General features: G+C 43.5%; 1 long non-coding RNA gene across 1 annotated transcript; it reads right to left on the reverse strand.

Annotated features, from left to right (window-relative positions):
* Window positions 1-223: 223 nt before the first annotated feature.
* On the reverse strand, window positions 224-22701 carry LOC123366926. Its single transcript, XR_006578228.1, has 2 exons — window positions 22595-22701; window positions 224-694 (listed from the first exon to the last, which is right to left on the reverse strand). It is a non-coding gene; the product is annotated as an uncharacterized LOC123366926 (long non-coding RNA).
* Window positions 22702-23212: the final 511 nt, after the last annotated feature.

Below are 23212 nucleotides of genomic sequence, written 5' to 3' on the forward strand. Positions count from 1 at the left end.
CTGTTGCATGGTATTGCTGGAACTCAGGGGTTGCTGTGTCCCACTCCAGATGGGGCTGCATTTTGGCTAGTTGATGAAGCCAACCCTGTGTGCGTGTGTGTATAGCACTTGTAATTCAGTAAAGTGCTTTGAGCGTTGATAAAAAGATATTAAAATCAATAAATAAATATGATCATAATTAAACACTGATCCAATACAAATACTAAGAACACTGTGCTCTGAGTTACAGTAATTTGATTATTTTAATGTAATTAAAACAATGGATTACAGCCTGTCCTTTAGACAGTAACATTATCCTGCTCCAGAAGGAAAAATCAAAATAACAGTAACAGTAAAATATAATAATGGATTTAATAGTAAAATGGATCTTGAACAGCAATATTCTTTCCCATGGAAACTTACATTGCAAAAGGATTACATCAAGAGTTTTGTATTTTCAAAAATTATGTTCCAATTCTGCACTAAAATTATTGCTTGACATAACACTATGAAGTGTGCTTCAGACAGGAGCTAAACCTTTCCATAAGCCTTTAAATGACATAAGTTTAGATTAAAATGAATTACTAAATCTTCCAGATGTCTAATTCCCCCCAGGCTATGCAGGTATATCATCTTGGATCCTGCAGATATTCTACGAAACTCAGATACATGTTGATCCCTGGTGCACCATTATATGGAAGCAGATTTTGCTGGACTGTTAAAAGACAAAAGATCAAATGTGATCATGGGAATTTCCTATATAAGGCACCAGCCATATGAAGTCTTATGTGATGATTTTATGCTTTATTGTATTCTACCAAGTAGGGAAAAACATGGAGAACTGGAAATGTCATGTCCCTTTTGGGCTGATTGCAACATTACTGGGAGCTCCTTGAATTCATTCAGTTTTGTTGAATGTGTATAGCTTAAATGGGTATCTACCCCACACTGACTTTGGGCTCAATACTGCCTACAAGGGGCTGAGTACCTCCTACAAAGAGGTAACAGACCTGGCTTCTATTCCTGGCGTAGCCGCTGCCCTGCTAGGTGACCTTGGGCAAATCACTTCACCTCCCCATACTTAGTTTCCTCATCTGTAAAATGAAATAATGATACTGACCTCTTTTGTAAAGCATGTTGAGATCTATGGATGAAAATGGCTACATAATAAATTATTTATTAAACTCCCATTGATCTCTCAGTATCCCTCACAAGCTGTCCCTATTACACCTAAAGTATTGGCCCTGTAGGGAGGAAAGATGGGTCAGTGGTTGGGGCACTGGCCTGGGATGTGGGAGACCCAGATTCAATTGTCTATTCATATACAGTCTTCCTGTGTGACCCTGGGCAAGTCACTTGGCCTCTCTATGCCTCAGTTCTCTGTCAGGGGTCCTGGAGAAGTGACGGGCACCATAGGGATAAACTGCCCATTGAAACATCGTTAAATGATACCCCTACAACTATGCTGGTCACAAGATACATATATATAGATTGTCCCAGCATGCACTGCTCCAAGTGCAAAATATGAGATGGATTCTTCTTGTTCCAAAGTCCTGGCTCAGGATCTGCAGGGAAACCTTCCTAGAAAATTACACTTTGTTCCTCTTACATCTTTGCCTTCTGGTAAACTCTACCAAGTGACATCTGAACTGTGCAACACCAATGATTGTAATGTATATCCTAGTACAGCTTCCAATATATGTTGAGAGCAGCAGACAAGGCTTTATTTAGTCATATGGACTGTGAACGGACCAAATGAGAAGGTCAGAGAACACTTCTACTCTGCTAGATCACATTTCCCTCCCCTCAGCCCGTTCTCACGAACCCTCCCTCAGCTTGATTTTCAGACCCTCCACACTTCATCACTCAGTGTCCACACCCCTGACAACATACAACCATCAACACTGGTGAGGCCCCCCCTTCTATTTTGATCTGTTTTAAACCTGGATTAAAACCCTGCCCTTTTTGGCCAATATACAACACTCCTGCCCCTCTGAAAGGTAAGGCAGATCAAAGTGTGTGTGTAGGTTTGGCGAGACGAACACCATAACTGAAATGAAAGTCCAGTATTATTTTTCACTCCTATCCTTTATGCTCATTATTGGTCATCAACAACTACTAATAGGAATATTTAATCTTCCACTTAGCATACAATGGATGATGAGCAGAAGGTGTGGGTGAACTCCTTGGAATAAAATAGTAACTGATAAAATAATAACCTCCAAGCCAAACTCAAAGCAAATTTTTTCTTTTGAAATTTGGAGATAAAGTTGGTTGACTTTTTTTGGTTTTCCACATGACTCTACACTTCCTTTTTTCAGTTGAGACCAGAATCAGCACAGCTGAATTACTCTGGGAAAGGTTGCTCTTGTGGTTCTTCTGGCAGAACTAGATGCAGGAAGTATCTGAAATCTCATGAGACAGCCTGATATAATGGGATTTTCAACTACGTTGTCTAGACCCAGGAGCTTTGGGTAGTTTAAAGTATCCTGGGTGCCTACCTGAACCAACCTTCCAAACTGTTAGCATTTTGTTAGTCTCTAAAAAAATATACAAAATAAGATATGTAGGTAATGGCAACGTAGGAATCCTTAGGGCCAGATCCTGGCCCCCATTATGGCTGCTTTGCATTGATTTAGGGGATTAAAGCAACAGTAATGCTGGGTTTAATCACTCACTGGAGTATTTCTCCTGCATAGCTTCCTGCCATGGTAGATGTGACAAGGAGAATGGGGGAAGTGGCTGGGGTCCCCTTTGCTCCACAGATACCCAGCTGCTGGAACTGTCCGCCAGGGATATAGGTAATTGAGGGCTTGTCTACACTACAGGACTATTTCGAATCTACTTAAGTCGAATTTGTGGATTCGACCTTAATAAGTCGAATTTGTGTATCCATACTAAATACACAAATTCGAACTTCTGAGTCCACATTCACGGGGCCAGCTTCGACTTTGGAAGCGGTGCACTGTGGGAAGCTATCCCACAGTTCCCGCACTCCCTGCTGCCCATTGGAATTGTGGGATTTCCCCCCAATGCATGCTGGGGGAAAAAATGTGTCGTCATTGAACCGTCAATCCCGCCCTCCCTGTCTTCCTTGAAAGCGCCGGCGGGAAATCTGTTCGCGCCCTTGTCTGGTCGGTTACAGCGCGGACGCCACAGCACTGCGAGCATGGAGCCCGCTGCGATCATCGCTGCACTTATGGCCGTTGTCAACTCCTCGCACGTTATCGTCCACCTCTTCCACAGTCAGATGCTGAGAAACCGGGCGAGGAGGCTCCGGCAGCACGGTGAGGAGAGTGGCGCAGACCTCTCAGAAAGCAGGGTACGCCGGGCAGTGGAGATCATGGTGGCAATGGGTCAAGTTCATGGTGTGGAACGGCGATTCTGGGCCCGGGAAACAAGCACAGACTGGTGGGACCGCATAGTGCTGCAGGTCTGGGATGACACAGAGTGGCTGCGAAACTTCAGGATGCGTAAGGGCACTTTCCTTGAACTGTGTGACTTGCTGTCCACTGCCCTGAAGCGCCAGGACACAAGGATGCGAGCAGCCCTGAGTGTGCAGAAGCGAGTGGCCATAGCCCTCTGGAAACTTGCCACGCCAGACAGCTACCGGTCAGTAGCGAACCACTTTGGCGTGGGCAAATCTACCGTGGGGATTGCTGTCATTCAAGTAGCCCACGCAATCGTTGAGCAACTGCTCTCAAAGGTAGTGACTGTCGGAAATGTCCAGGTCATCATAGATGGCTTCGCCGCGATGGGATTCCCAAACTGCGGTGGGGCTATAGATGGGACTCACATCCCTATCCTGGCACCAGCCCACCAGGCCAGCGAGTACATTAACCGAAAGGGCTACTTTTCAATGGTGCTGCAAGCTGTGGTGGACCATAGGGGACGTTTTACCAACATCAACGTCGGGTGGGCGGGCAAGGTTCATGACGCGCGTGTGTTCAGGAACTCTGGTCTGTTTAGACGCCTCCAGGCAGGCACTTTCTTCCCGGACCACAAAATAACGGTTGGGGATGTGCAGATGCCTACAGTGATCCTCGGGGACCCGGCCTACCCGCTAATGCCCTGGCTCATGAAGCCCTATACAGGCGCCTTGGACAGTGAAAAGGAACTCTTCAACTACCGGCTGAGCAAGTGCAGAATGGTGGTGGAGTGTGCTTTCGGACGTCTCAAGGGGAGATGGCGGACCTTACTGACTCGCTCGGACATCAGCGAAAAGAATATCCCCGTAGTGATTGCTGCTTGCTGTGTGCTCCACAATCTCTGTGAGAGCAAGGGCGAGACCTTTTTGGCCGCTTGGGAGGTTGAGGCAAATCGCCTGGCTGCTGTTTACGATCAGCCAGACACCCGTGCTGAGAGAATATCCCAGCGGGAAGCGATATGCATCAGGGAGGCTTTGAAAGCGAGTTTCCTCGCAGAGCAGGGTAACCTGTGACTGTCCACTTGATTTTAAGAGAGCCTGATCATAAACCAAATTTCCCCCAGTTCCGAAGGACGTTTTAAAACTAAGGACATGTTTTAGTAATTAATAATAAATCTTTCGTTGACTTTGCATTTCTCTTTCTTCGTTGAAACATGGAAGCACTCTGTGCTGGTTAAGGTGTGCACTGATGGGTGGGTTTGCAGGAAGGGGCGAGGGGTGCCGTCTTTGGATAGGGGTTAACATGACGGCTGTGGGTTTGGGCGTTGGAAGGGGTGAGGGGTGTGGGGGAAGGGTGAGTATCTGCCCCTGGATGAGGTCTCTTTTTGGGGCTCAGGGCACCGGGGAGGATCGTGACTACGGTCCAAGTGCATGTGAAGGGAAGCCTGCCTTTACATTCTGGGATGTCAGGCACCAGGACCCTGCACAAGCATACACATCAAGGAAAGACCCGGGGCAGCATACACCACACAGACTGTCCCTGGTGCCTAGTGACTGCAGTCTGTGTGTGCCCTGCAGTTGACCCTGCAGCCAAGTCTGTAGCATGGCACTGTGGGCTATGCAGTGAAATTACAACCCCCCCCCCCCCCTACAGAACAACAGAAAGTCTTCTGACACCAGAAACGTGACGGAAACAGTCAGTAACACAAAACCGCTTTTAATAATGTAGTACACAGTGGGGGGTTTAAACTTGGAGTTGGGACTGGTTGATGCTTTAAGGAAAGAGCTTGTACAAATTTACAGCGCGACAGTTGTCTCGAACATTATCGGTGTGCTGCGGTGCAGGGACAGTTCTCACGGCCCCTACCGCCCCTCCGTCTTGTCACTTTGGGTGAGGGGGGGACAGGACTTCTTGGCGTTGGAGGGCGGTTGCAGATGCACTGCAGGGGGGCTCTCTCCTCCTGACTGCGGTCTTGCAGAACATCTACAAGGCGCTGGAGCGTGTCCGTTTGCTCCCTCATTAGACCAAGCAGCGTTTGAGTCGCCTGCTGGTCTTCCTGCCGCCACCTATCCTCCCGTTCCATGTGTGTGCGATGCTGCTGACACAGGCTCTCCCTCGACTGTCTCTGCTCTGCCGCCTCCGCTCTGGAGCTGGCCATCAGTTCCTGGAACATGTCGTCCCTTGTCTTTTTCTTTCGGCGTCTAATCTGAGCCAGCCTCTGCGAGGGGGATGGCGGGGCAGTCCGGGAAGGACCCGAAGCTGTGTGATGCGAAAAAGTAGGTGATTTCCTTGAACAAATACATGTTTGCCAACAGTAAACACAGTCTAGTCAGTTTCAGTTAAGAAGACCAAACAGGGAACCAAGTCTCAGGAGATCTCGGAACTAGTCCGAGATTTCGGAATACGCTCTCATTGGTGGCGCGATTGCACTGGATAGCGCACAAGCGAGGAGAGACAGCTGCATCCCTCTTGCACAAAGTCCTGGTAAGCCTTACAGTACAGAGTGCTTATCAGTTACTGCTTAGCTGTGCTCTCCTGCTGGAGGCAATGTGCAAAGCAGAAAAGATGAGCGTTATGCGGCACCTCCCGCCAGTGAACGGGAAAGACCCCTGTATGCGTTTCCTCTGTGGCCTGCAACACGTGGCTGTTAAGCGAGGGTCATTCTTATGCAAAGTAAAACTCTGTTAAGCGAGGGTCATTCTTATGCAAAGTAAAAGTCTACCATGCACAATAGTAACGGTACACTAATTCCACTAATTAGATGCAGCACTTCCACAACGACATCACCCTGAGGCGTGTCAGGCGCACACAGAGAGAGCGGATGCTAACAGAAGCCCTGCACAGACCAGGACCATACGCTGCCATGCTTGTCGAGGCGATGGTCCCCCTGTACCTGAGGATGGCCTGGCGCGGAAGAGTGTGCTTCAACGGAGCACCCAATAAAGCACCTCTCCCAAGAAACCTCTTGCTGAGGCTTTTCCAGCTGCTCTCTGAGAGCTTTTTTGAACTATCCCCAGAGGACTATTGCTCCATTGCTGTTTGTGTAGACCTGCTGTTTGTCTAGTTTCATATTTAAAAATTGTTATATAGTATTTCTATTTTTTATATATATCCCTGTTTCTTAAAAAAATAAATGTATCCCTGTTTGTAGCACTTACCGCCTGATCCTTCCCCTGATTCCGAGTCCGGGTTAACGGGCGGGGACGGTTGGTAGGGGATCTCTGTGAGGGTGATGAAGAGATCCTGGCTGTCAGGGAAAGCGGGAGTGGGTTCGATGTCGCCTGCGCCGTCCTCAACAGACCCTTCCTCATCTTCCCCATCGGCGAACAGGGAGGGGGAACTGTCCCGGTACACTATTCCGTCCTCGGAGTCCACCGTCACTGGTGGGGCACTGGTGGCAGACCCACCTAGAATGGCATGCAGTGCCTCGTAGAAGCGGCATGTCTGGGGCTGGGCTCCGGACCGTCCGTTTGCCGCTCTGACTTTTTGATACCCTTGTCTTAGGTCCTTCACTTTCACGCGGCACTGCATCGCATCCCGGCTGTATCCTTTGTCTTTCATGGCTTTAGAGACCTTCTCGAAGGTCTTCGCGTTCCGCTTGTTGGAGCGCAGCTCCGAGAGCACAGACTCCTCGCCCCACACAGCGATCAGATCCTGGACTTCCCGGTCAGTCCATGCTGGGGACCTCTTTCTATTCTGGGATTGCCCGGACTCCTCTGCTGGAGAGCTCTGCATCGTTGCAGGTGCTGCGGAGCTCGCCCCGATGTGCAACCAGAACGTCAGATTCAAACCGCCCAGACAGGAAAATGAATTCAAATTTTCGCGGGTCATTTCCTGTGTGGCTGGCCAGAGAATCCAAGCTCGGAATGCTGTCCAGAGCGTCAACAGAGTGGTGAACTGTGGGATAGCTCCCGGAGCTGCTAAGTTCGATTAGCATCCACACCAAGCCTAATTCGAGCTAGCAAGTGCGAATTTAGCGTTACTCCACCTGCCGGGGTGGAGTACCAAATTCGAACTAAAGAGCCCTCTAGTTCGAATTAAATGGCTTCCTGGTGTGGACGGTTGAGCGGTTAGTTCGAATTAACGCTGATAAATTCGAATTAAAGTCCTAGTGTAGACCAGGCCTGAGATTGCTCTAAATTTTGCTGGGGACTGTCTTCGTCCTGGTTAACCCCAATATCAAGGGGCATGAAGGTGACTAAAAGCCATCTTGACCCTGTCCTTTCCTGAGCTATGTTGAGCTTAGCTCAGACAAAGCCGCCCAAGATAGACTCTTATTGGCGAACTGTAGACTGGTTCCTGTCTAGATTTATTTTCATAGAATTAATTTCCTTTTAGTTTCCTAATATGAAGTAATCAGTAACACTAATAATGGAGATGCAGCAGTGCTTTCTATCACTGACATTTTACTCATTGTTATTGGCTAAATAATGTTTTAAAATTATATAATTGAACCAGTTGCAAACTAACAGGCCTACTGTATTTCTCTCAACTGCTGTTTCACTTTTTAATATTTTCTCTCTCTGATATATCTATAATCTTCCAAGAAACTCAGAAGTTTTAAGCACAAGGAGAATATTCTGGAAGCAATAACAAAGGCAATAAAAGCCTTATTTGTGGGATTCCAATAGCTGATGTGGAACTAACATAAGAACATTGGTTCTTTACACAAATACTCAACAAGACAATAGTCTGTCTAGGTCAATCCAGTTCAAGATCAATGTCAAAAGATGACCAGGCTAAATAAATTATGATCACACTGCATAGAAAGAAAGGGAGAGAAGGGGTAAGACATGAATATGGTTCAAATAATAAACAGGCCAATGTCCATATTGTGAACACTGACCTCAAAAGCATACTTTGTTCTTAAAGGCAAGGGGAGATCTGGAAGGCAATGGCTAGCTTCATGGAGGCAGACAATTAAGCCATAGAAGAATTGTTGTACATTTGATATTTCATTTAAAATATAATTTATCAAATACCTCCTTCACTTTTTAAATGAAGAATCAGTGGAAGACCAGCTCAAAAGAGCCAGCAGTTATGCACAATATTTCAGTTTCCTCCAGCTGAAAATATGGATGAATTTCCCAGTAGTATGCGCATTAATTTCCCTGGGTATCCAGAGATGAAAAATCATGCACAGCAACTATTTTTTCCAGTGTTATATTTCCTAAGGTCATTCTTTAAAAAAAATCTCTCTTTTCCTCAGCATTTATCATTTTTCACCTTGGGGAATATGAAAGAGATAGAAGGGTATGTGTATGTGTATGTGTGTGTTGGGGGGTGCACTGCAAGTGTGGTTAGAAGTGAACCACCCTTTTGATATAGTAAATTGAAATAAGAATAAAAAATAAAAAACAAAACAGGAAAAATATCCCAACCAACCAAGTCAGTAAAAATTTTTAAACAATAGCAGTCAAAGGTGGTCAAAATTGTCCTTTCAATTACACTAATGTAGATCTGGAATAATACCACTGGACTTCAGTAGAATTAGTCTAGATTTACACCCCGGTAAAGGAGAGGAGGCTTTGATTCAAAACAAAGTTTAACAAAACTAAAGGCAATAAAAAGGTATGACTAAAGTGATGAACATACAGGAATACACTTTAGAGGCAAGACAATCTAAGTACTAAAAGTTTATCAGTAGTAATCAGCCAGTAGTGGAGGTTATGTAACAATTTAAAGCTTTTAAGACCTTGGACTCAATCCCCAGTGGATGTAAATAGTAGAGTTCCATTCACTTCAATGAAACTACACTGACTTACCCAAGCTGAAAGTCTGGCCAGGATTGCTGTTTTCTAAGCAAAGTAGAAAAGTCAACCAAATTACTAATGGCAGGCAAATCTCATAATATTGGTATTCCTTTTGACCTAAACAGCTAGTCAAAGTTTGGGGCCTTGTGGGTTTTTTCCACATTGAGGAGAAACTGATGATGGACAGGTATTTTCTTTGATGCAATCTTGTTTAATTACAAATATTATACATAAAAGTCCTGTTTGGCTGAACACAGTAAGAGTCACACAACAGGAGACAGCTGCTGTTCCCGTACCTGCCTTTCCAACCAGCATTCTGTGTCCAAGAAGTTTCCTCTCTTAGCTTTCTTAGCCACATTATTTACCAGTAAGTTCTGTTACTGGCCACTTCTGTCTCTCTCTGGCTTAATTCCTCCTCTCATGCATACATAGACAAAAACTGTTTCACCAGTCAAAGCACTAGTTCCTGCATTTGCTATCAGTCCCCTGGGAAAACCCTTTGGTTTAGCTTCTGCTTGAGCTTTTCCAGTGTCTGTTATTGCTATTATTTCAGCCACTTGGTCATAATAGCTTCTTTATATGTATCCTGAATGGGAGGCCGTGGTTGCGCCTGACACATAACAACAAGGTTTAACCCAACCCACAATAGCACTCAGAGGCTTTTCTTGGATAAACATCTAAGATATTCAGTAGTTCATTCAAACCCTTCTGGTCTGTAAAATTGGGCAGGTGATCTCTCTCATGGTGTTACAGTATTTCTGTTCCCAGTATCTGCCAAAACCTGGATGTCCAGGCATGCAGATTAGCCCGTTGGTGACACCCCAAAATGAGACAAAAGCATATAGGTACCAGTAGCTAGTTTGCAGATTCATCATTTACTGCATTCCTTGTACACAACTACAATCTCTCTAGGTGTACGTACACAAACACACACACACACGCAGCTCAGTGATTTGCACATTAACCTGCTAAACCAAGGTTACGAGTTCAATTCTTGAAGGGGCCACTTGGGGATCTGGGGCAAAATCAGTACTTGGTCCTGCTAGTGAAGGCAGGGGGCTGGACTCAATGACCTTTCAGGGTCCCTTCCTGTTCTATGAGATATAATAATATATGGAGATATACCTATTAACTAACTTGAATCATACCCTTAGGGTGCTCTAATCACTTAGAGTCTAAGGTGTTCAGTTAATACAGTAATTAGCAGTATGAAATGAAGAAGGCAGACTTCATATGCATGCACACACGTGTCTGCTCATTCAATCTGGCAGCCATCAGACTCTTTCCCAAAGTACAAAGATATATGAAAATTAAAACAATGGCCAAGATTCTGGGCTGTGCCCAAGCTATGCTCCATGCAGTTCAGGAGCAGGTCTCGGCAGTGGCCATCATTCCTCATTGTACATTAGAGCACACTCAGGTGAATCCTTAGGGAGCAGATCCTTGAGCTTTATTTCCATAGGAAACACATGGAATGATTCTGCTTCCCTGGAAGTCAACAGGAATTTTGCTTTTAACTTCTGTTGGCCAATGAGGAATAAAACTGACAAACTGTGTGACATTCTGGTCATTTTCCTGGCAATGTGCAACCCTCGAGAAAGAAAAAAAAATCAGCAACAATAATTTTAGCCAATTACAAAATAACGGGGATAAGCGAAGGCAGCCCAGCTACACAATAAGACCTAACTTGATTCAAGAATGACTTTGGGATTCTTGTTGCTGAGTCAAGGGTGAGAGAGCACTTTGCCTTGGTAATGGGTTTCTTATCTGATGATGGGTATGAGCAACAATATTTTTGCAGCAGCCCCAGTGACTCATCCAGGGAGTAGCTGCAGTAGCATTTGCCTGGTAGTGAAGGTTCGTATTTAGTCGGGGGAAGGGAGAAATGGGCCCATTCCAAAAGAATGAAGTAATGATATAAACAACAAAAATAATTCACCTTTACACAGTGCCTTTCATCATGAAGGATCCCTTGACAGTCCAGTCTATATTCAGAGAGAGAGAGAGAGAGAGAGAGCGCACAGCAGCCACCTCAGCAGTGCAATGTGACAGCCATTCCGCACCAGCAGTGCTACACAATGGTGTTTAAGAAGGGAAGTAAAGAACAGCTTCTCCCACTGAATACACAGAAACAGGATACCATGCAGGGAATAACGCTTAGGATAGATTTGCGATTATGTACCTCTGCAATCAGGAGTCTCATTCTTCTTGCACCCCCACCCCCAGAATTGGGAAACTAGAACAATGCTTTGTGCTAGCTAACTGGGTTTTCTTTAACAAAGTACTAAAAAATGGAAGCATGTTAGGGAGAAGGGAAATAAGGCAGACAATTTGTTGTGAAATTATATCTGCCATGTATGGGCATGGTGGAGCCATTTTCTCCTTCTATCACACTTGCATAGGCAGCCACAAAGCTGCAGTCTGGACTCCCAAAGCACAAGGACATCAGCTAATTCTGTCACCGGTGCTGCCTGCTCAGAAGAGCCAGGCTGGGACTGAACAAACTAGCATTGGCAGGGCAAAAACCTGCTACATTTGTAGTAATGAGGTCTTCTGCTTAGTGTGCTCTCTCCAGCTGCCCAGAGGCATTATGTCTTACACAGCCATAATGAGCCAGCTCCTCAGCTGATATCAATAGTCATCTAGTTCTACTGAAGACAATGGACTTGTGCCAAATTACCTAGATGTAGATGTGGCCCTATGTCATAAGAACAGCCATACTGGGTCAAACCAATGGTCCATCTAGCCCTCTAGCCTGTCTTCCACCAGCAGACAACACCAGATGCTTCAGAGGGAATGAACAGAACAAGGCAGTTTATTAAGTGATTGATCCCCTGTTGTGCACTCCCAGCATCTGGCTGTCAGAGGTTTCTGGACACCCATAGCATGGGATTGTATACCTGACCAGCTTGGCTAATAGCCATTGATGGACCTATCCTCCATTAACTTACCAATTTTTTTTTAAACCCAGTTATACTTTTGCCCTTTGCAACATCCCCTCCAATGGAGTTCCACATGTTGACTGTGCATTGTGTAAATAATTACTTCCTTTTTTTTTAAACCTGCTGCCTATTAATTTCATTGGGTGACCCCTGCTTCTTTTGTTATACAAGGGGTAAACAACACTTCCTTCTTCACTTTCTCCACACCATTCATGATTTTATAGACCTCTATCATATCCCCACACACACAGACTTAGTCATCTCTTTTCTAAGCCTAACAACCTCAGTCTTTTTAATCTCTCCTCATATGGAAGCTGCTCCATACCACTATCATTTTTGTTGCCCTTTTCTGTACCTTTTTTGTTACCTTTTTAGATGGGGTGACTAGAACTTCACGCATTATTCAAAGTGTAGGGATACCATGGATTTATATAGTGACATATTTTCAGCCTTGTTTTTTATCCCATTCCTAATGACTTCTAACTTTCCGTTAGATTTTCTGATTGCCGCTGCACATTTGTTTTCAGAGAACTACCCACAATGACTCCAAGATCTTTCTTGAGGGGGAACAGCTAATTTACACCCCATCATTTTGTATGTATAGTTGGTTATGTTTTCCAATGTGCATTGCTTTGCATTTATTAACATTGCATTTCATCTGCCATTTTGTTGCCCAGACACCCAGTTTTGTGAGAGCCTTTTCAGCCCTTCGTGGCCCTGCACTCCTGGTGATGGACAGCTGAGCTGGTTGGCAATTTTTCAATGAAACATTTTCTTCATCAGAAAATGCTGATTCATCTAAACTTGTGGAGGAAGATGGGCAGCGAGTGAGCAAGAGGCCCTCGCTACAAAATAGCCAATAGTTTGGTGGCTAGGTTGCTCCCATGGAATGTGGGAGACCTAGGTTCAAATCCTGATCTGTATAGGTACATTCCATGTGCCTTTACCAGCCTATATAGAGAAAATGACTAACTTATTTTCTGGGGATTTGAAGCTGGGTCTCCCATAGCCCAGATGAGCATCTTAACCAGGGTGCCTGTTTTCATCAAGAGGTTTCATCATAGGTGCCAACTCTGAAAAGAAATAGTGGGTGCTCAGCATCCACTGGCAGCCTCCCCACTCAGCTCTTCCCCCTCCCCCTCCAGCCACCCCGCCAATCATGTCCTCCCCCCTCCAGCACCTCCCACAATCAGCTGTTCAGCGGCATGGAGGAGGCACTGGGGAGGAGGGGAGGAATGGGGGCAAGAAGAGGCAGGGCAGGGAGTGGGAAGGGGCAGGAAGAGCAGGGGCAGGGTTGGAGCATGGACAGGAAGATGCGGGGGGGGGGGAAATCAGGGCAGCTCTATGTGTTTTGCCATCCGAAGCATGGCAGTCAGGCAGCTTTTGGCAGCATGCCTGTGGGAAGTCCACTGTTAACCCGGATTCGGCAGCATGCCTGCAGGAGGTCCGCCAGTCCCGCGCTTTCGGCATACCTGCCACCAAATTGCCGCCGAAACCACAGGACCGGTGGACCTCCCACAGGCATGCTGCCGAAAGCCGCCTGCCTGCTGCCCTCACAGCGATCGACAGGCTGCCCTCCCCGCAGCTTCCCACCCCAGGCACATGCTTGATGCGCTGGTGCCGCCCTTGTGTGGGGTATTGGCAGAGCAGTGGAGTCGGGGGCAGGGCCTGGGGCAGAGCAGGAGTCAAGCATCCCCTGGGAACTGGGAAGTCAGTGCCTCTGGGTCTCATGCAGAATGAAAAATGTCAAAACTGCAAATTTTTTCATGAAACAAAATTCTTGTTTTCCAGCCAGCCTCATATGAACACACAGCAAAAAGATGGTCAATGCCCAAAAGACCTTACAGTGGAGGGTGATGACAAGGCTCCATAGGTGGTTGAGACTAACAAACGAATAGAGGTGGGGGTGATAAGTTAATACTGATATCCCTTTTTGACCTGGGAAGTTAGTAAAAATTTGGGACCCTGGTAATGTTTCAGTTGGAAGCAGAAATTGATGGAGTCTGATATTGTCTTTGATGAAATCTTGTTTTATTTACAAAGGAATGTACAAAGTCCTGCTTCTACAAATACAGGAGGAACCTAAAGCTAAAGGAGCAGTTTTCTAGGCAAGAAGCTTAAACTCCTTAAGCTTACATGCCCAACGTTCTTTCAGCCAGCATCCCCTACCCAGAACCTTTCTCGATGCTTCTCCCAGGGTCACAACATGCTTATGGGCTGCTGCTTCACTTTCTTGCTCTGCTCTCAGTCTTTTGCCTGCACCCCAGCATGTCTTTTTCACACATTCCCACTCACCCCGGTCGTAATACCCACTTAATGCCCTGCCCACAAGGTGCTAGATCCTGGGCAGACTCTGTTAGGCCTTGTTTGGGGTGTAGCCCCTTAACTGTCTTTTACCACAATCTTAAGTGAAGGGCACATTCACACAGTTTCAATGAGGTTTTAACTCAACCCATAATGAGGTTTAACCCAGCTCATAACAATACAAGCATGTTTGCATGTAGACTAACTACATGCACAAGGTAGCTTACCACCTGCCTAGCAGTTATTTTTCATGATATGTTACTTATTTAGAATGTGACAACAATATGCATGTTTATGTATAAGAGTTAATTATGCCAATGATAAAGAACTCAAGCTGATGTTAATGACTAGTTTGCACTTAGGCTTGATTTTGTTTTAATTTGATTCATTGACTTGGCATTAATATGAGTTCCAGTGTGACTAAGGCAAACTCTGTTGTACATATGATGGATCTCTTCAGACTGAACCACCCAAAGGAAGTCAATAGCCTTTGTAAGGAAGGTCATGTCTTAAAGCATTTGCTTGCTTGTAATCATGTCAGAGTCAATAAATATTTATATCTACGTCCGTTAGCTGTAAGAGTACAGGTGGTTTTAACTAAGGAGGGAAAGATTCAGGATCAAGAAAGGAAGGGGAGATTGCAGCTTTGGCCTTCACTGGTGGAATAAATTTTATTGACACAGGCTAGCATATATCATTGCCTGTCATGCTGCATGGGAATGTCTTTTCTTAGTTCCTTTATAAAGAATATTATTCTATTGTTACTTATATGGCACCATGAATTAATGATAAACCTAGGACTCAATTTCAGCCACCTTCAAAAGACAAATTTGTGAAGTTTGCAGAATTACATGACAATTCAGTTACATACTTTGGGATGCTTTTGACGCCACCAAGATGGCTCATAAGCTTCACTTCTTCTGCCAAAAAACAAGACCAAGATAAGTGGCAGACTAAATTGGAAACTCAGCATAGACAGCTCGAGGCTCAGTATAAATGCTTCTGACATTCCCACACATATGCTGAATTACTTGCAGTTAGTCTCTGGCTTTCAGAATTGGCACATGAACAGACAGATCTCATGCTCCTTCTGGCCCAAAAGAAACTTTACAGAGTGGAAAATGAAGCATGTAAATTATTAGTCCCTGGATCTGGGCAATTAGAGGGTTAGTGGATTCATACAAGCAATTTAAACAATCAACAGAATGCTGTAGTAAGCTCACAGCTTTCTGTATCTCACTGGACCAATCAGCACTTAATGACTGAAATGCAGCCCTCCAAAATCACATTAGAGGAGTCTTTGAACTGGATTTTATTATTCGTTTGCCAATGTTGTGTGGAGGTCATAGGGAATCTGACCTTTGTGGGAAATTGGTGGAATTGGAGAGACTTGTGAACATTTTTCAGGCAAAAATGTGGTTGAGTGTTTGATTTTCACTTGACTTCAAATCATTCAGAGTGATCACAAGATAAATGGTTTCACTGTTTTAACTGTGACGGTAAAATAATAGTGACATTTTAGGCAACGTTTTGCAATATGTTTGGAAGACCTTCTTGCACACATTTTCCTTAATTTGGGATAGCTTAAGATCTAGACGTTGATGTTGGAAAACAAAAACCGACCAGCAGAATTTGCATTAGTTAGATTTGAAATTCCTGCTAGTACGTTTAACTAGAAAACACTAAGTCAAGTGGCAGTGGATTAGCAGTGACTGGTGTACTACACATAGAGCAGTTCAAGTATCGAAAGCATCGGGCCTGATTCTTTTTGACCAGTACCTTATGTAGACATTTACATCAATACAAAGTGAGTGTGTGAAACAATACAAATGGGAGTAAAACACTAACATTCTGATAGGGTAGTTTCATGCCCAATTTGCACTGGTATAAATGACTACATGAAGTGCAGGGCAATGGAAAAATCAGGCCCATTGTGTGAATGAACACTCATATGAAACAGCTGTTTTGTTTGACCATATTTATATCCCTCATCATTTGCTATTCACAATCACTCAAATGAGATTTTGTTCATACTAATGTTAGGGGAACTGTTGTGGGTTCCACAAACACTTCAATTTTGACACAAAAAAAAGATTATGCACAATATCTGAGGGCAGATCCTTGGGTAGCTTGAACTCATAGCTCCATCAGTAAGACAATTTAAGCCAGCTGAGGATCTGTCCTCTGCTACTGTTTATTCTTTTCTCATTCTCCTGTTTAAAAAAGCATCAGCCATCAAATCAGGGAGCAGAAATAATATGGCTTAATATATGGCTTAGATAAGCAACCCCACACTATGCATAGTCAAAGTGAACAGTTTGACCACCACAGATTGAAGTTTTCAGGCATATGTTAATCAGTAAATATATGTGAATAGCAGAAATGTTAGCAAGAATCCTGGCTGAGTCATGAACAGGAAAAGAGAAAGAACATTCTCCAGATTATTTATTCACAGTTAACAATTTGTCTGTTCTAGTTACAAATATTGGAATGCTTTCCTAGCAGAACTATTGGTTATATTTCTTTCCTGGCTACTATGTGTATGAATAGAAGATTAAATATACAACTAGTTGATCAGAGGTTATAGCAATAGAACTGTAGAACATATTATTTTAAGGGTATAATTGCATTTAAGTAATAATACCTAGCACTTTTCATCAGTAGCTCTCAAAGCACTTTCCAAAGGAGGTCCGTATCATTGTTTCCCCATCTATAAAATGGGGATACAGATACAAAAGGATAGGTAAATGTCATCGCAGGGCATGATGCAGTTATCTATGGTGTCCAGAAACTGTTTCTTGGAGCAGCTGATCCTGGAACCCACAAGGGAAGAGGCAATTCTTGATTTAATCCTAAACAGAGCACAGGATCTAGTGCAAGAAAATTATAGCTGAACTGCTTGGTAATAATGACCATAATGTAATTACATTTAACATCCTTCTAAGGAGGAAAATTAAAAAAATGAAAATAAAATAAAAAAAATCCACCATGATAACTTTAAGAAGAGAAATACAAAATGAGGATGCTTGTTAGACAGAAATTAAAAGGGATTTGTCACAAGTGTTAAATGCCTGCAAGCAGCACGGAGACTATTTAAAAATACCATAATAGAGGCTCAGACTAAATGTCTACTCCAAAGACAATAAGAGGACCAAAATAATTCCACAATGGCTAAACAGCAGAGTAATGGAGGCCATAAGAGGCAAAAAAAGGGATCCTTTAAAAAATTGGACGTCAAACCCTAATGAGGAAATCAGAAGGAGCACAAATTCTGCCAGGCTAAGTGTAAAAGTATAGTAAGGAAGGCCAAGAAAGAACTTGAGAAGCAACTTGCTAAAGATGCAAAAAAAAACTAACAGAATTTTTGTTTAGTGCATTAGAAACAGAAAACCTGACAAACAGTGGGCCCACTAAGTGACCAAGGTGCTAAATGAGCACTCAAGGAAGACAAGGCTAAATTAATTCTTTGCATCGGTCTTTACTGCAGAGGATGTGGGGGAGCTACCCACATCAGCACTATTCTTTTAAAGTAACAAATCTGAGGAAATGTCCTACACTGATGTGTTAATAGAAGAGGTTTTAGAACAAATTGATATATTAAACAATAATAAGTCACCAGGACCAGATCACCACCCAAGTATTCTGAAGGAAGGCAAATATAAAAACCTGTAGAACTACTAACTGTAGTATGTAAGTGATATCTGAAATCAGCCTCTGAAACAAATGACTGGTGGACAGCTAATATAATGGCAATTTTTAAAAAGCGCTCCAGAGGCAATCTTGGCAATTACAGTCTAGTAAGCCTAACTTCAATACCAGACGATCTGGTAGAATAAAGAACAGAATGATCAGACACAGAGGAACACAGTATGTTGGGGGAAGGGTCAACACAGCTTTTGTAAATGGAAGTCATGCCTGACCTCTTCCTTGAATTCTTTGCGGGTGTCAACAAGCATGTGGATAAGGGTGATCCAGTAGACACAGTGGATTTTCAAGTATCAGAGGGGTAGCCGTGTTAGTCTGGATCTGTAAAAGCAGCAAAGAATCCTGTGGCACCTTATAGACTAACAGACATTTTGCAGCATGAGCTTTCGTGGGTGAATACCCACTTCTTCAGATGCAAGTGGATTTTCAGAAAGCCTTTGCAAGGTCCCTCAAAGGCTCTTAAGGAAACTAAGTAGTCACGGGATAACAGGAAAGGTCCTCTCATGGATCAGGAGCTGGTTAAAAGATTGGAAAAAAGGGGTAGGAGTAAATGGTCAGTATTCACAATGGAGAGAGGTAAACAGTGGGGTCCCTGAAGGATCTGCACTGGGGCCTGTGCAGTTCAACATATTCATTAATGATCTGGAGAAGTGAGTGAACAGTGAAGTAGCAAAGTGTGCAGATGTTACAAAATTATTCAAGATAATTAAGTCCAAAGCTGACTGAAGAGTTACAACGAGACCTCACAAAAATGGGTAACTCAGCAATAAAGTGGCAAAGGAAATTCAACACTCATAATTGCAAAATAATTCACATCAGAAAAAATAATCCCAACTACACATATAAAATGATGAATTCTACATTAGCAGTTAACATTCCAAGAGATCTTGGAATCTCTGTAGATAGTTCAACATTCTGTTAGATTTTCTGACTGCTTCTGCACCCTGATCTGTTTTTCAGAGAACTATTAGGAAAGGAATGGAAAATAAAACAAAATATAATTACTGTGACAGTCCAGTGACAGGGGCTAGACATGACAGAAAGATGCTTCCAATGTGTTTGGGGGCTAACGTACACCAGTTGTTACCTGCAAACCAGAGTAAAGGCTGGCAGAGTTTCCGAGATTGTTCGGTAGCTAACAGACTGGGGCAACAGAGAGCTGACACCCAGTTTAGCACCAACAAGTCTCTCTCGCTGAGGCAGGGGGGTAATAAGGTGACTCACAGTCATGGGTGCCCAGAAAAAGCATCATGAATGTGAGTATTACATGTTGCTCTTTAAAGCCACAGAAACTAACAGCATTTGTTTTTAAGAGTGCTGTTAATTGTAATGGATAAAGGAGAGCAGAACACTAAATCAAAGCACCGAAGTGCTATTATACAATCTGTGCTTGTGTGCCACCATAATTTCTACAATAGGGAGACCAAAGATAGGTCAGACTTATTTACCTCTAGACAGTGGTTTTAGGCTAAATCCACAAACACGCCTCCTTTAGGTGAGGGTACTCAACTGGGAAGTGAAAGACCTGGGTTCAAGTCCCTGCTCCAAATTCAGCAGTGGTAGGATTTGAACTCATGTCTCCTGCATCCCAGCTGAGTGGCCTACCCATTAAACCTGATGCTCTCTCTGTCCTGACCTTCTTGCCCTTAGCTAAGAGCATCCAGCAGACATGCTTTGAGAACACATACAGGATCAGGCCCTACAGGTTAGCAAAGCAGGCAATGTCTAGTTTGACATCCCACTTCAGGGCTGCTAGGCCTTTGGTTTCAGCGAGGGCTCTGAGCAGCTCATTAGCTGTAGGATGGCATCAGTACTTGGGTGATTTTGTGCATGCCCAAGGAAACATAGCTGTCTTAGGCACTTAGGTACCCATAGGGTTTGTCGGTGGTTTTGGGACTACCAATGGTGCCTAAATGTTGGTTTAGATAGTTAAAGAGACTGTTAGGTGCCTCATTACCTTTGTGAATCTAGCCCATTGTGTATGCTACAAAATGCACAAGTTTGTAAAGATGAGTCTGTTGCAGTGCTGACTTGCTGCTGGAGATGCACTCATGTCTGAATAACAAACAGCGTAACACTCACCTAATTCCTGACTTGTTGAGTGTGTGGGTCAATGTTGCCGATTCCAAAGCAGTTAAAACTTCTCAATAGCTAAAATGTAATGGGGAAGTGAAAAAGCCAAACACCACCCCTCCCCCCTCGGGACACAGCAGAAGCTCAGTGAAACAGACAGTGCAGAAAGATATACAGCATTTCTTCTATATGCCACAGAGATCAGAAAGAGGCTTGAATGGTTAACCCTATGCAATATAGTCCAGGAATTCCCTAAATCTATGCCATGGCTCTCAAACTTTTTTTTACTGGTGACCCCTTTCACATAGCAATTCCCCCTTATAAATTCAAAACACTTTTAAATATATTTAACACCATTATACATGCTGGAGGCAAAGCAGGGTTTGGGGTGGAGGTTGACAGCTTGTGACCCCCCACATAATAACCTCACAACCCCCTGAGGGGTCCCAATCCCCAGTTTGAGAACCCCTGTTCTATGCTGTTTGGTCAAGACTGAAAACCCATAAGAGTGTTCTCTGCTATTCTATCCTAACACTATCTTGACTTTCTCACTGTCTGGCCCTCTATCTAGGGCAGCAATATCAGCCACTGGGGTATTCCCACTGCTATAATGTAAACTGATTACCAGAAGTCACTGTGCTGCTGTCAGCTGCCTCATGACCCTATAAAGATTGATTTGGAAAAGTATTAGCAGAAGCCACAGTTCACTTCTTAGAAGTGGCTGCAACAAACATGATGACAGAAGTTAACACCACTTTGCAATTAAGTAGCATATTTTATCTGGAAATTTTGAAGTACCTAACCCAAAAAGTTATTACTCACCATTTTACAGATGGAGAAGCTGAAGTACAGAAAGTTTAGATATTTCACCCAATGTTACTCCGTGAATCTATGTCAAAACCAGCTGTTTGTCAGAGGGTGGAGATAGGTAATCCTGGTGTAAACTGTTAGGTTCACTCCCTCTGGGGCACCTGGCATTGGCCACTGTCAGCAGACAGGATACTAGGCTGGATAGACCTTTGGTCTGACCCAGTACGGCCATTCTTAAGTTCTACTTGTTCATCTGAGTCTTGCATGATGGGTTTTTCCCCAAAGGTTCCTCTCATCTTGGCCCCTGATATCTAGCCCAGGGACGTTTGTAGGTGACACCTGAAACTCTCACTACTCCCTCCTTCAGGGGCATCCCCTCCCTACAGCTCTCGGCCTAGCTCTGCTCTTTCTTTGAGCTCTCAGGACACTCTCTCTCTCTCTCTAAGGCTTGTGAACAGTTCTTTATAGCTCCCTGGGCAGCCCCACCCTCCTCATTACACCACACTAGGGCACACCTGACCTGGAACAGGAGTGCTGAGCCCAATTTCACTTAAGAAGCTAGCTACGCTGTTACAGGGGGGAAAGCTGGGATGAACTCTTTCAACAATGCCAAATGGTTCATTCTGATAAGGTAAAACTATTTCACTCTTACTTTAGCATTTAGATCAATTCTATCTAGACTTATATTTAATATTTTACATGACATTGTATTTAATATTATACTGTTTCTGCATTATCCAAGACAATGTTCTGATGTTTTCACATTGAATTTTCAGAATTTCCAGCAGAAATTTTGACTTTTCATCCCAATTTGGAACACAAACAAATGTCACAATATCAAAATTTCCAGCAGAATAGAAATTCCATGTTCAGACCAGATCTCTGTATTAATGCATGCATTCTGGCTTTATATTTCAGTCTGATTGTGACCCTTTCTTCTGCCTAGTAAATAAATAATGTCTCTTCTGACTGCTCAGTTAGAGCATGTTGCAGGAAGTGTGCTCCTGTGGGGAGTTCTCTTTTATGGCCATGACATATTTCCTCCTAAAATTTAGCTTATTGAATTTCTCTTTGATTTCCTTTGCTGACTGGGCTTGTCAGAAAGAAACATATAGCTTAATATCTCTAAAGCAATAAGAACCTTCACAAAGTTGAGGAAGCAGTACTAACTAAGGTCATTCTGGAGAGAAAGGGTGGAGGAATCCCCTTCTGACTTTTCCCTCTTTAACTGGAAACTTTTGAATGTGAAGGATTGTATTTTAATTTTAATGCTTCCATATTCTCCTCCCCCGCAAAAAAATATATACATATATAACAATATTTTGCAGAATAGTGTAGTATTTCTTCATTTTTAAGGGTTGATCCATATAATAGGTTACCCAGATTGGTTGGAGTTTGGGCTCTCTTATAAATCTCAGCACAAGACAAAGGGTTTGATCTCACTTACATCAGTTTTAGTCCTCATTTACATCAGTGTATATGGAAGAAGATCCATAATACACAAACTCTGATAGAACTGGAGCCTGGATGTTATTCCATTACTTTGATCCACTTCCTGGATTTATAATATATTGGTGTTCCCTCCCCAACATATCCAAATGTCTTCAAAGGTTCTTTAAACTGGCAACAGTGGGGAAAGGATCTGATTAGCATCACTTACAACAGTAAATGGGAAAATCACAAAGAATCCCAACCAGCTGAAGAAGATGGCTATCAGTAAGGCTTATGATATGAAGGTCTTGTTGAAGAACCACAATAGGTGTGTTTGCGCCATCTGAAATAGAAACACCATAAAGAAGGGTGATTGATCTATGTGATATTCATGATTATGTTAAATCTTCCCTACCTTCTCCCCAGCAAAAACAAAAGAAAAAGAAAAAATGTTCAATGGAAATCCCTAGTAAAGAGGGATCATAGGGCTGCCCCGTTTTCCTGGAGCATTAACTTCATGACCAAATTAATGGAACATTGGGCCATAGAGATTTTATTAAGCCACAAATGTCTCTCAGTGAAATGTCTATTGTTTAAGTCTATGCCGCTATATTAAAAAATAACCAGGGCTGGCTTTTGGTTAACAATGCTAAACTGTGAGGCTCATAAGGGTAGACTGGGAATTTGGGCACCTAATTCTCGTTGGCTCTTTTGAAAACCCCAGCTGTAGCATATACACATATTGATGGGTATTGATTGATCTGTGTTGTGTGCTCTAGAAATATTTATCACTCTAGCCAAATGTTAGGGATAAGTTTACCTCAGAATGGTAGTTTTAGCTTCCAGT

Source organism: Mauremys mutica, chromosome 3, assembly GCF_020497125.1.
Source record: "Mauremys mutica isolate MM-2020 ecotype Southern chromosome 3, ASM2049712v1, whole genome shotgun sequence".
In the NCBI taxonomy this organism is placed as follows: domain Eukaryota; kingdom Metazoa; phylum Chordata; order Testudines; family Geoemydidae; genus Mauremys; species Mauremys mutica.